Here is a 12,128-nt window from a genome sequence, read left to right on the forward strand (position 1 = left end):
CATAATGTTTTCCCTAGTGAATATCTCACATGATATATGTGCAATCCTTATATTAAGTTCTTTTGGGGGTGCAGAAAAGGCTCCTTGTTGAAATCTTATTGGGAAAGTGCCTTTTAAGAAATGTTTAAATTTTAAAATAGGTCAAGTCAAGTTCATTCAATCAGGACTTTCTCTGAGATTGTTATTTTACATCTTAAATTGCATGCAGGTACATAACACACACAGAGACACACAATCTATATTGAGAGAGTACTCATGCATGTCTTAGTCACATTATACTGCCTTTTTAGTTAATGCATTTCAAGAAAATGGTTAGTCTTAACTCAGACGGTTCTCTTAGGAAAAGATGCATCATGTTTTAGAGATTCTCATTTCCCTTTATTAATTATAATGCAAGCCTATGGTCAGTAGTTCAGATTTAACCATCCAAACTCTAGAAACTTCACTGAGGACCAGGCTTTCCACCCAAAATTTTCAAGTACTTGCCAAATGTGCTCATTTCCTCTACTGTAATTCATGTGACGTGTGCGTGGATGAGACGGGGGTCTATTACCTGAGAGTACAAAAAAAGCTGTGCTTCAGCATGTATGGGCCAGAAAGCTGATGTACCAGTGTAACTAGAATACACAGTCCTTAAAAGTTACATTTAGCAAACCTCACATTGCCTTCTTAGCAGACTGCCCAATGCCTAGCTTCCCCTCCTCCTGTCCCCACTTCTTCTTTTTTTTTTTTTTTTCTTTTTGTTGGCCAGAAAGAGCAACTTACCCATTTTTCTGGTGAGGTAAATTTAAGTCCAGCAGCCACAGATAAATGGCCCCTACACATGTGCAGGTGATTTATGTGCAAATAGGAACTCTGAAGAAATTGTATTCCAATATTTATGTACTCCAGTATTTGTTCTTCTAAATAAATGAAACACTTCTCTCTCACCATTAACGAGGCTTAATCTGTCAACATTTAACTTCAGATAGTACCACCTTTAAGCAAAAAGGACTGCCAATACTACCTGTCAGGAGGGAAAAGATGCTTTATCCAGAGGGTGGAGCTGGGCTACTTTGCCCACTGGAGTTTTTGGGAAAACCCAGTTTGTCTTGACTCGCTGCATCACTTTCTGCCTGTTAGGACAGGCTCTGGCTTGTATCTTGTTTGGGTCTGGGGACTGCTTCAGGGAATAGCAGGTCTTTTAGATATTCTCTTCAAGCCTCTCCAAGGGAAGAAGGGTAAATAGCTATACCCTGAGTCTGAAGCAGTGGTGGCAAGGAGAACAGTTTCAGATTTCCTCTGCAAAAGCTTGAATTGCTCTTTGTGACTGGGACAAGATGATGCTCTACCCCGAGCATTGAAAATGACAGTTTTAAACTACTTGTAGCTCATCCAAACCCCATGAGAATTTCACAGGACAGGGAAAAGACCTATTTGCAGCATGTGGACTCCCCAGTGTGCTGGATCTGCTGAAAACTGGGTGGGTTTCTCAAAGAAAAGAGTGAAATGAAATCATGGGAATCATGGGAAGCATTACATGAGCCGTAAACGCTGTCCTCTGTATACATAGTTCAAAACAGAAACAGCTTCATTTCTCTGGGGGAAAAGAAATTATTCCCACTCTTTCAGATAATTTGTGTATGAATGAAGTTCCCTATTAAATAGAAAAACTCCTACAGGTGGCTGTGGGCCCTTGATTGTAGCATCTGTGGAAAGTGTGAAACATCTATCCTGTTAAATTATGAAAACAAGGTCTGATCCTGCAGTCCTACATCACAGTGGAAACTTTGTGCATAAGATAAAGTCAGTGCATAAGACAAAGCTCAACCAAGTAAATGCAGTTTGTCAATGCAGTCCTTAAATAGCATTCACCTTGAAGAGGGGAGTAACAGTAAGCGTGTTTTCTGACTCTTTGGATAGCAACAGTAAGATTGTCTTGACTGGATCCATATCACCCCCACCAGCTTCTTACCTGATTTCTTACAAATGTGGGGAAAATAAGGTCACTAATGCACCATTAAAAATTTATTACAGCAAACACTAAGATGTCCATCAGAAGAGGGGGAAACATAATGGGAAATAGCAATTGCAGATTAATAGATACATGGTTTAGTTTACCTCGTTATTACAGGGTCTCTTGCTGAAGTAACTGTGTGTTATTTTTCCATTTGAAATCACACAGACTTCTCTGTGGAAGGCCTTGCTTGATTACTATACCATGCTTTTCCTCTCTCCAGTGCACAAAGAACTGATAGGGGTTAAGACTAGAAGGAATCACTCAGTCTTTTTGCTCTCCTCTCTAAAATAAAATAGGCCAGAGAATTACATCCAGTTAAGCTGTGTTTGGCTAAAGTGTATCTTGTGGAAGAGGAGCATGGTGGGCTTAAAAACGTCATTCTTTCATGTTCTGCTTTTATTGCGTAAGTGTTGCAAAGAAGACAAAATGCAGGAGCAGAAGCTTTTGGTTGATGTGTATCCCAAAGTTGCAGGAAAGCTGTTTACAAGAGATAACAGGGTTTGTCTTGCTGTACACAAGGGCTAGTTTGTAATGCTCTTGTGATAAAAAGGGACTACCACAGGGAAGATGGGTGTTTTACATACACCTTAAAGCTCTACTTGTTATACTGAGAAAGCAATAAAAAATAGTATAAATGAGATGAACACTTTAAGTCTCAGACGCTACTTGCAAATGTGTATTGGTAAACCATCTATGTCTAATGTCCTTGTGTTAACGTAAGTTTGTCTTGCTTCCCATCAGTCCTCTCTGCTTAATCGTATCTGGCCACTTGAGGTGACTCTTAAGGGATGCTGTTCCTGCCAGTGTGAAGTCCCTTACTTAAGCCTTGCTCTAAAGGCAAGCAGCTATTAAGCTTCTGAAGAAACACAAGGAGATTACTTCAGGCATAGCAATGATCATTTCAGTTGTCTTTCCTTACTGAGGACTGTCTCTAGGTTTCAAAATCCAGTCTGGAGCTGTGAATATACCTGTATTTGTGTTTACTCTACTCTTTGCATCTTGACAGAAGAACACTAGGAAAGGGCTCTTCTGTCAGGGAAATTGAGAAGTCTTTTGTTCTTCAGTGATCTTTCATGATACTTCTTTCCTTACTGGCATCAGCAAATGCAAGTGCATGTCAACCTGAGCAATCTCCAAGTTTCTTTTGCGTTGCAGACACTCTACAACATCACTTCATGTAGATTTGTTGCCTTCAGTTGTCAGGAGGATGGGACTAGGCTATTTTCAGTAGTGCCTAATGACAGGCCAAGGGGCAACGGGCACAAGGTGGAACACGGGAAGTTCCACTTAAACATGAGAAAAAACCCCTTCCCTGTGCGGGTGCCAGAGCAGGGGCACAGGCTGCCCAGAGAGGCTGTGGGGTCCCTTCCCTGGAGACATTCACCCCCCGCCTGGACGCGGTCCTGTGCCCCTGCTCTGGGGGTGCCTGCTCAAGCAGGGGGTGGGACGGGGTGAGCTCCAGAGGTCCCTTCCAACCCCCACCATTCTGTGATTCTGTGATTCTGTAATGTGTTCTTGTTACATTCATGTTAATAAAAATAAATTTTCCCAACAACGTAGGACAAGATTTAAATGGAAACAGAAATTTTTATTCTACCAAAGCAAAGGCTTTAGTAGAAGCTCAGTAGTCGGGATTCTGTTAAAAAAGAAAACTGGAAAGGTCACTTAAAATAATTATTTTTCATTGTTATTTACAGGATTTGTTAGCTTTGCTAGCTATAGGGTTATTGGCAGCATGGAGTTTGGAGGGTTGTTTTCCAGTGTCAAAGAAGTTACGTATTCTTCTGAATTACCTTTTACCTGAAGATCACATACACATGGGAGTCTTCAAAACAGTTTCTAGCAACCTCTTCTATGTCTTCTATTAGCTGAGATGAAATTTAGGTAGACTTTCAGCTCTAGGTAGAAGTCCTGGTCATCTATGAATCTGCACAGATTCTGTAACATGCTGATTTCCCGTATTAGTTTCACCCTTCTTAGCAAGGAACATGAATTTTCTCTACCAATTATTTTCTTCTGTAAAGTTTCATTTACATAGTGGTTTTTTTTTTCTCCCCGCCCTTGCCTCCCTTGATTCCAAATGTCACATTGCAGAACTTGTTTTCTAGACATATACAAGATATTTTTCTGGGCTTATGCACAGATCACATGTACCACTTTAATAATTTAAATGGTCGACTTAGGTGCCTCAGTTTGCACATGGGTGGGGATCTGTTTCCCTGTGAGGAATAATGGCAAAAAAAGTGCTTCTGAGAAATAGTGACTCTAGAGAGCAATGACATTAGATGATACAAACACACCAGTAAGTGTATTCATCTCTTTGCCTTGTCTGTGACAAGTTGATTTACAATCTCTGTCTTGTGGCCTAGGAACTTTTGGTCCTCATATCAAGTTTTTTAGCAGTTTTATGTGTTTCTGAGTTTTAAGGTGTCTATTCCATTTTCTGTAAATGTTGAGTGTGATTTCCATTTCCCTGTTTGCTGAAAACGAAATAAACCCCCTTCAGCTTTATAAATACTCTCTTTTTTTTGCCCCCAAAGGTCTTTTTAGAGTAACCATTTTGCTCAGTAAAATGCTGTGCTATTCCTGCAAAGATCCTGTGTGCTCCATTTGCTGCAAGGAAAGGCCACACCATCAGTGACGAATACAGGAAAATTGGCATGCTTTGTTTCAGCTGAAGGACCTATTCCCATCTCTTCCACTTCGTCGTGCCCTCCTATTGAGACGGTTAATTTCTTCTCTCTCCACTAAATCTAGAAGAGTACACAAATGGTAAAGAAATCTTAAGTGGGCTACATAATGCTAAGTTTGCCGCAATAATCGCAATGCATTCATGAAGAGTCAAAGAGGGCAGTTAGTGAATATTCCTCAATGAAAAGATGTGTTAGCTTCAATTTCCCTAGCTAATATAGCTCCCAGTGCTACCTTTGTACAACGATCCATCCACAACAGCCAGATCGGAGAGGGCGTCTGTAGGCTGAGACTGTAGGAACCAGGTTCCAGGGAGCTCAGCCCAGAAGACCTCCTGTTATGTGTGGCACATTCATCATTTATATAACTTCAGCCTTTTAGAGGCTGAGCTGTGGTGTTCTTAGTGGCACAGCAGCATGGTGCCATTTAGTGGCAGTGCATGAAATGATTGGTCTGACCTACATGAGGATTTGTTAAGACAGAGAGGTAGTAAATTTCTGATTTCAGTGACTCAATGAGTTCTGTAAACTCTGAGCCACATGACAAGTTAAAACCCAAAAAAAATTGTGCATTTTGTACATGTGTTCACACCGATCCACAAATTCTAATCAGTAAAACCTTGGCAGAAGTCACAAATGTAGGTAGAACAATCAATACATAAAAAACTCCTACAAGAAACTCCCATACTGTTTCTTTTTCCTAGGTACAACTAACACCTCCTTCATTTGCCTGAATATTAGGCAAATAGGGACTTCTTTGTTTGTAGCTTGGATGCTGACCAAATGGAAGACGTGATTTGTGACCTTCATAATTAATTTATATTACTGTTTTTTACTTGTCAGGAAGTAGGTACTAAATCACTGAATTCTCAGTAGTAGTCCTGTGCTATTGAACTGACAAGGTGAATTTATTATTTCCTTTCCTTGCAATGGGCCAAACACAAATTCAATGAACAACTGCAACGTAACTTACTATCTAAAATACAACACCCCTTCCAGGACAAGGCAACACTGGAAGTACTACAATGAGTTGAGAGCGCATAAGATGGGCACATAAGGAAAAATAATGTCAATGGAAAAGTCCAGTGTCTGAAGTGTTCACACCAATCTGTGAAAGGTACACGTTTTCATGCCATATCTCATTAGGTGCTACATTCTTCCTAGACACTTTCCACGTACCTCTAATATGTATGCTTACCAGCAAACATATAGGGCTGGATAAAAATCTTTTATATCAGTTTGTTCAACTGATTTGTCTAGCTAGATCTGCAGTGACTGTTCGTGTGAGGCTACTGGAATAATCTGAGCTCCAAAACTTGGTTTGTGACATATTATGGTCAATATTATCTCAAAATGGTCTGGATTGTTGTTTTGTTTCAAAAGCACCCACCCATATGTTTATTGATTACATAAAGGATGGTCCAAGGCCCACCCAGGAGTTAGGGCAAAAACAAGACTAGAGACAGGTACACTGAGATGAGACAGGCTGAGCTAAAATGGGGCTCCTGGGACCATGGGCAGGTAGTGGAAGAGGCTTCAAGGGAGGATGGTCAGGGCTGTTAAAGCCTATGAGTGCTTTCAGTGCCCTAAAACCTCTTTGATGCCCATTATTAAATACTAGGCTTGGATGGTCATTCATATTTCTGGTGATTTTTGCCTGTCCAGCAAACTTTCTACATTTTTGGATGGCCTTTCCCTTATCTCATGGTTTGCCTCCCTGCCTTCACATTCTTCTGCTTGCTTTCATATCATAAACAAGGGCTGCTTTAATTTATCCTAGGAAGAGGGTTAGCTGAGACAACAGCATACTAGATAGCACCGTTTCTGCACGCAAACATTAGTTGCCTGAGGAAGGAGAGAGGATAAAGAGTTGAGCTTCCTCCTCTGGGTACATAAAGTGGTAAATAAAACTCTTTAACCTGCAACAATAGTTCTCCAGGCAGTCACGAAACCACAGAATTCCAGGAAAGCCTGCCAGATAATCACAAAGTCACAACAATAGTGTCTGTTTGGGAAAAAATAGCAGGGAGGAGACTCAAAACCTGATTTTGATCTGGAAAGGCTTGTGAATAAAATGTGTCCAGGTTTACCAAACTTTCACAGACATGAAGTGTTTGCCTCCTTTCCTGCCATCACCTCAGATACCCAGATTTTGCCTTGAACCAAGAGAAAGGTTGCTGTCCTTACACTTCCAGAAGACTTAGAGCATGTGCAAACTAGATGCTCCCAGATCTTCATCTGGACCTTGCTAGATATTAACTGACTGGCTCTGACATACACTGTTGTCACAACCATTAGTAGGCTCTTCTTCTTACTGGAAGTATTTATGGCTAGAATCTTGGGCCATTAGACTTTCATGCCTTATGGATCAAGGTGATGAAAACAGAACTTGACTTTGAGTTAGTCTACCTATAGATGAGAAGTCTGTATTCATATACCAACACAGCATCCTGCCAACTCCTTCCTAGCTGGACAGACAGCTTTTAGTAGCAAAAGAGGTTTTTGACAACATTTCCAGTATTAGAAAAGCATCTCTGATGAAGGACGTTTTGCTGCTATAAGCTTCTGTACAGTAGAACTTCTTCCAGCACAGAAATGTTGGAAGGTAAGAATTCTTCACACCTCTGAGTTGACAAACTCCCCCCCCAAATCATTCTAACATTCGGACTCTGCATGAACAGTATTGTGTTTTGTGCTCCTCATCAGTCTGAGGAAATATGTATGGAGTCAAGCATAGGAGTGGAAAACTTTTCAATGGAGCTTGCCTGTAAGCCACAAATTGGGGATGAATGCTGTGAAGGACATCTAGAACTTATGGTTAAACTGAATTGTTAAACCAATCTATGTGATAGATTTCCAGGATATTAAATGTTCATGTGAAGCTCAATTCTCTTTCAGAGTTATTAAAATTAATCAAATATACTTTTGCATTACTAATGCATTACCCCCTGTACAATAAAAAAGGGGAAAAAACACCCAGTTTTTTCACTTGTGGTAACCAGTATGATGAGAAACATCTCCTGACATAAGAAATCAGGACCACTCCTAAAAACAAAGTACTAACTTAGGAGACTATTTCAAAAACATAGGAGACATTTTTATATTTTCTGATACATCAGTGGGTGAGGGAGAAAAGTATCCTCCATCACATGGCCAGAGTTGCACAGCCACATCTGCACAAGAAGTGAATCCATTCTTGCTTTGAAATGGCCAGTTTTGTGTAATTTTTGTGCTTGAAAAGCAGTAGTCCTTAGAAAGTCTCCCGAGCTCCTTAATGTTTCAATCCTGTGCAAAAATCACAAGGGCTACATTTCAACTTTTGTCAAAATAAACAGCTTGTGACCCTTCAGGAATCACTTTGTGGGAAACGTGGGTTATCATATGTGCCTGCACAAAGAATGCTGTATATCACTAAATAAAAATAATGTGGTTTAACATATACTTCCTTTGTTATCTTTAGTATGTGTTTCTGGAATATGTTTACATTGGGAAATGACTTTTTAAAAAAGATAGGTGAATGGTTATGCATGCCCTAAAATAAAAGCTGGCATTTTAAAGTCAAAGAATAAAATAAAAAATCTTGTGTTTTATTCAAAATTTGCCAACAAAACAAATAAAAGCCTTAATTTGATTTTAGTTTGGCAGCTTGGGTTTTCCTCCTTTACTTCCATCACTTTATGCAGAAGTGGGAGAGGAGAACAAAGCAGAGGAGTGTTAAAGATGCAAAACAGAAAGAGAAAAATGTCATTTGATTTGAAATGGTTATTCCTGTTACTGTGGAAAAACCCAAAAATCACATGATAAGGATTTTAAAGAGCCATTTTCAGTTATACACGTGTTGAGCATTGGGTTGATCATCAGGAACAGAATGACTAGGTAACCTTTTCCTTAATGTAAGCGAGAGTATTTCCATTCTAATCTGTTACCTCAATTTTTCCTAAAAATTGCCTTTATTCAAGACTTAATATTGATGTGGGTGTCAGAATATCTTTGTTAGTCCTAGGGAACAGCCCCGTGGCTGCATTGCACAGACCCAAAACCAGACGACTAAGCCCCGTGACCAGCCTCTGAACCGTCAGACGTCACCAGTAGGTCAGCGTGGGAGGGAGTGTTATTTGCTCACTTGTATCTCCTGGTGCCCCATGTCCCCTTGACTTGTGGTTAAACTGAGATATAATTACACTGGAGGTGTGGCTACCAAATGTGATATTATAATTAACAGGTCTTATGGCTTCATAGGCTCTTTCTCAGCATTTGCTAATTAATCTTCCTTGCCCTGACCATGTCAGTTTATCTCTGTGTTGCAGTTGGTGAGACTGAAGTACGGAGGTTAAATGTCTTGCTTGCAGCCTGGAGCGGAGACAGTAGCTGTCAAGTTGCTTCTTCATGAGAAAGCTTGTCTCCTGTTTTTCATAGTTTAACCGTGGCCCTTACACTTAGAGGAACCTAATTTTTGGCAGCCTGGCCTAGAAGAGCTGGGAGCAGCCCAGGGGTGGGGTCCTGTCCCTGCTCTGGTGGCCTTTTGCTGCTTGGTTTTGCTCAAGCATCTTGCTATAGGTTTTGTTTCGTGGGCATTAATTGGAAATTCGGACAACACATATTTCTAATGCCATGTCAAGGTTTCCAATCCTTGTTTTCCATTTAATATAAAGTTTTAGCTTCAGCTGCTTGCCCTGTTGTTACTGTAGGTGTGATATGTTAAGGACATGAGGGAGGCAAAATTTATGGAAATGTTGTTCTCTCTATAATACCAATAAATGGAGAAAACCAGGGAAGATTTAGGCCCATGAATCTTAGCAAGACTTTGTGATACTGAATGTGAAAGACCTTCCATTTTGCTTAGCCCAGAGGCTGATTCTCGGACAGCCAAATAGATAACGTGACTACTGCAGTTGGCACATTTTAAATATCAAAAATATTCTTTCTTCACAAGCCATAAAACTGTTAAAGTTACTTAATAACATTTGTTCAAAACTCTGTTTGCAGTCCTTGTCATGTAAATTAACTGCTGAAGGGCTCTTACACAATTTTCCACAGATAAGACTTAGACTTGCACCATAGTAGTTGCTCTTATCTTCTTTCAGCGTATGTGTTTCTTTTGAGTATATCTGGAACCAGACTAGAAATTCTAAGAAATTATCTGTGTTACTAGCTTCTCGCCTGAACTATACCTAAAAAGTAGCACAATTCTGTAGGTGTAACCAGCACATACCAAAAAACTTATACTAGTACCAGAAAGAAAACAACTCTCAGGGCATCAGTATAAAAAATAAGTTTGTGAAAATGCAAAGGATGGAGAAAGTATTACTTGACATGCTGGATCTCAGTGAATGTCATATTGCTTTTACCTCACCTGTATATGGCAAACTCATATTCAGAAGCATCTCAGCCTTTCCAGGGACATGAAAAACTAAGTGGAGTGACCTAAGCTTTCCTTGAAGTCTGTACTCAGAAACTGGATTATCCAGGCAGCATTTCATCTCACCTGCTACTACTTCTATTCCACATCAATAGCGAAGCAGAATCTTATGAAATCCCATATGGAAGGAAGAAGGTTAATGCCTGGATACCCTGCAGTAGCCCAGCAGGATGCGTTATGCTCCAGGGTGACACTTCATGATGCAGATCTCTTCCAACTCCTGCTGCTACCATGCTCAAACACCATAGCTGGATATCCAGAGCATAAAAGCTGGCTCTTTGGGGAGGGAGATCTCTCAGAAATCTCTGATAATAAAATCATTCCTTTTAAAATATTCATTGGCCCAGAGAGAGAGAGGGAGGAAAATGTGTGTGGATGGAGTTTTAACACCCATCTCCTTCGTTGTAAGCAGAAATTAAATCTTGGAAAATATCCCAGAAAACACCTGAGAATTTTGACAAAATTATGTATCCTCCTGTAAAGAGAACTGTGGTTGTATAGAATAGTATTTTCTGGGGGAAACATAGGCTTCCCAGGAAATTTTCACCACCTTTGGTTTGAATTACACTTTCTACAAATATCGCTGTAGCTGTAGGGGCCTTGAATAGTGACACACAGTCATGATGTTGCAACTGAGCTTCAGGCAGGTAGAAAATCAAGGCTACCAGAATTAGTCATTGATATCCTGGAAACCATAAGTTACCTTAATTTGATGGTATAAATTGCTTTAATTGATAGTAATTTGGCCAACAGAGACAGGATGAAACAACAGAGGGAAAGAAACTGCTACCAATCTGTTTCTATATGTAGTGATTATTGATTCATCCAGATTTGTCTAAGAAATTCTGTGCAAACAAATGTTAAAATCAGGCCAGGGTAGGCCCAGAACTTTAATGTCTAGAAAAAGGAGGAGCCCTTTATACAGGTAGCAAAATGAAAAAAACGCTGTAGCTGAATGTCTGGGTATGGTTCACCCTCTTGTGTTTTTAACCAGAACTGCAGTCCTATGGAGAAAATTAATTTTACTGGTTTAAAATAGGAAGGGAAGGTGGCAAGTGGGATCAGTCCTGCTCAGGGCTGGTCTATGTGACTCAAGACCTATGGGAGACCAGCACCCATCTTGAGGAGCAGCTGGAGGCCCGGTGGGACACCCTAGTGCATCCTGCATAGCACTAGGATGTATGGCTTGGGATAAGTGTCAGGAGGAAGGTTAGTAGGAAGGATCTTCTCTGTTCAGTGAGAAGATGCTGTTCCAGATGTTTGCTCATTTTTTAACACCTACCAAGGTTTATAAACTGTAAGAAAAGAGCTTCTATTTCTTCTGTGTCTACCTTTTTATTAAAGTTAGAAATATAAAGATCAGATAAAAGCTATAACATGTAAAAAAATAGCTTTAAGATGATTCTGAAATACTGTCTTACTAATGTAATAATATTTTCAGTATCTAAAGACGCATGTTTGTGATAATGCCCCTCATGAAATGGGTCAGAAAATTTCTCCAAGAGCCAATGCCACTGGCAGGTAACAAATCTAAGTCCTCAGTCCTAGGTCAATAGAGATACACAGTCCTTTGAAGTCATGCCCTGCATTGTAAAGGGCATAGAAATATATGAAATTAAAAATTTCACTCAAGGAAATGCATAATTAGAAGCAATACACCAACTAACATGGCACTGTGACCCCCGCACAGCAGATCCAGCTAAACTTCCCCCTAGGCAGGAGCTGGCGGCCTACCTGCAAGCAGAGTGCTTCTCCCACCTAAGGCCTTCACTTAGTCTTCTTGGAGACATCCTAAAGGTATGCACTGCTAGGAACAGGCACTAAGATGGTTCCTGGGAAGTTCTGGAGAAAATAAGATATTTTGATGGGGATTTCTGGGGCTTTGGATCTACTGCTTTTTGGGGTTTTTCTTTTGTAGCAACATTTTTTTTCTACATGCTGGAGTATGAGTTCCAAGCAAGTGTGAGACTTACTCATAGAGAGGATGGGAAGGGATATACACACCCTTCTTTGTATGAAT

This window comes from Phalacrocorax carbo, chromosome 3 (genome assembly GCF_963921805.1).
Source record: "Phalacrocorax carbo chromosome 3, bPhaCar2.1, whole genome shotgun sequence".
Lineage (NCBI taxonomy): Eukaryota > Metazoa > Chordata > Aves > Suliformes > Phalacrocoracidae > Phalacrocorax > Phalacrocorax carbo.